This window comes from Vanacampus margaritifer, chromosome 2, assembly GCF_051991255.1.
Source record: "Vanacampus margaritifer isolate UIUO_Vmar chromosome 2, RoL_Vmar_1.0, whole genome shotgun sequence".
NCBI lineage: Eukaryota > Metazoa > Chordata > Actinopteri > Syngnathiformes > Syngnathidae > Vanacampus > Vanacampus margaritifer.
The window spans coordinates 48,432,766-48,435,265 of NC_135433.1; the positions used below are offsets into that span (position 1 = coordinate 48,432,766).

Here is a 2,500-nt window from a genome sequence, read left to right on the forward strand (position 1 = left end):
AAAAAGAAAACAGTTGACTCTTTTAAAGGTTACACTCGTCTAAACTTGGGACAGAAAAACATTTTGACTGCATGTTCAGCTCTCATCCTGTCAGTTTAGCGTGCGGCTGTCTGTTAGCAAGTAGCTAGTGTACTTGAGGTCTTTTGTGAAAGTTTACTTTTGCCATGGAGGTGCAAAAAAAAAAGCTTACAGCACCTGGTATTCCCAGGCGGTCTCCCATCCAAGTACTAAACAAGCCCGACACTGCATAGCTTCCGAGATCAGACGTTCTCAGTTTAGTATGGCCGTAAGCGGAGAAAAAGAAAAAAGTTGACTCTTTTAACTCTTTCACTGCCACTGACGTTTAAAGACGTCAAGTAAAAACCTACGCTTCACTGCCAATGACGTCAAAAGACGTCATCCAATGATTTTTTTTTTTTTTTTTGAAACGGGTAGAGGAAACCCTCCCGCATGTCTGGTCAAAGTTTCAAGTCTGTCTGTTGTGCCTAAGGACTATTTTTGGCCCCTAGAGGGCAGCGATGACTCTCTTTTGACAAGATCGGGTGGGCGTCAGTAGAGGCGGAGCTAGAGCGTCGAGCAGGAGATGAGAATGGAAGACAAAGGAAAAATGGCGGCCGGTCGCGAGGAGCTCACACCCGAGACGTTTTTTTCAAAGACCAAAAGCATCGCTGAAAAAGCACATTGTTGACGATGATCATCATAGATGATGAAGATGAGGGTGACTCCATGGTTGGAAAGCATTGACGCGGCAGTAGAAGACGTTAGATGGAGCTAGATGGAGGAGGGAACGGGCAATGGCGAGCGTTTGCAAGCAGCTCTACACTTACAAGACGAAAGGCATCGACCAACGCTAAAATAGTGCATTGATGACGACGGTGATCATACTCGATGATGATGAAGGTGAATCCGAGCTTGACGGCGAAATTGGAACCGCTGACGCGGCGGCTATTACGGTGTCGTAACGCGGAGCGCAACCGAGCACGCACAGGCGGACGTTCGATCGGACGACGGAGAGTGCCCCGAGTCCAATGCATATTCATCGGAGGAAGTGTGTACAGTCTGCTACTTGCTTTTTATTCCCCGGAAAAAAAGGCCGTCAAGAAAGTGTAACGTTTGCACGCAAAACGGACCAATGTGAAAGTGAAAGTAAACTGTTGTGCGAGTCCAGCGGCGTCTCCTTGCACGCAGGGGAGCGTTACAAAAGGAAAAACTGTATTTGAAACATCCACATAATTGTAAGTAGTACCACAGTTGCACACATTTGGAAATAGTTTGCGAAATTGTTTTGTCAAATTGTTACACTGTTGAATGGAAATAAACGTATTTTGCAATCAAAAAACACTTTTTCATTGTTGGTGAAAGCGTTTTACAGAAGTAAAGCACTATTTAGGTGTTTGTGGCATCATTCATGGACAAAAAGAAGTGTACAATTCACTAGAGTGCATGAAATAACATCGTTTCACAAAAAGCTCTTTTTCTCCGTTTTTTGTTTCAAAAGAGAGCATTTCGGTGAAAGTAACCATTTTCTATTGTTGATTACTGAAGAACGGAATAAGGTAGAAACAAACTTTTTTTTTCTGATGAAAGCTGAGAGTCCAATCTTTCATTTGGTAGTATGTGTGTTTCCATAGTCCCAACACAACATTTTCTGTGGACCTTGAAAGATCACTCAAAATGCTTAAATCGGCTGGCAGTGGGGACAACCCGTTTCTGAAAACGTCTGGCAGTGAAAGAGTTAAAGGTGACACTCGTCTAAACTTGGGACAGAAAAACATTTTGACTGCATGTTCAGCTCTCATCCTGTCAGTTTAGCGTGCGGCTGTCTGTTAGCAAGTAGCTAGTGTACTTGAGGTCTTTTAAGAAAGTTGATTTTTGCCATGGAGGTGCAAAAAAAAAAGCTTACAGCACCTGGTATTCCCAGGCGGTCTCCCATCCAAGTACTAACCAGGCACAACCCTGCTTAGCTTCCGAGATCGGACAAGATCGGGCGTTCTCAGGGTAGTATGGCCGTAAGCCGAGAAAAAGAAAACAGTTGACTCTTTTAAAGGCTACACTCGTCTAAACTTGGGACAGAAAAACATTTTGACTGCATGTTCAGCTCTCATCCTGTCAGTTTAGCGTGCGGCTGTCTGTTAGCAAGTAGCTAGTGTACTTGAGGTCTTTTAAGAAAGTTGACTTTTGCCATGGAGGTGCAAAAAAAACGCTTACAGCACCTGGTATTCCCAGGCGGTCTCCCATCCAAGTAGTAACCAGGCCCAACCCTGCTTAGCGTCCGATATCGGCTGAGATCGGAAGTTCTCAGGGTAGTATGGCCGTAAGCCAAGAAAAAGAAAACAGTTGACTCTTTTAAAGGTTACACTCGTCTAAACTTGGGACAGAAAAACATTTTGACTGCATGTTCAGCTCTTATTCTGTCAGTTTAGCGTTCGGCTGTCTGTTAGCAAGTAGCTAGTGTACTTGAGGTCTTTTAAGAAAGTTGACTTTTGCCATGGAGGTGCAA

The 2,500-nt window shown here is 44.1% G+C and overlaps 1 non-coding gene and 2 pseudogenes across 1 annotated transcript; all 3 read right to left on the bottom strand.

The window, feature by feature from the left end:
- Positions 1-183: 183 nt before the first annotated feature.
- LOC144047427 (5S ribosomal RNA) lies at positions 184-292 on the bottom strand (annotated as a pseudogene).
- Positions 293-1,896: 1,604 nt separating this feature from the next.
- LOC144045728 (5S ribosomal RNA) lies at positions 1,897-2,015 on the bottom strand. Its single transcript, XR_013292053.1, has one exon. It is a non-coding gene; the product is annotated as a 5S ribosomal RNA (ribosomal RNA).
- Positions 2,016-2,201: 186 nt separating this feature from the next.
- LOC144046866 (5S ribosomal RNA) lies at positions 2,202-2,320 on the bottom strand (annotated as a pseudogene).
- Between the last annotated feature and the right edge of the window lie 180 nt (positions 2,321-2,500).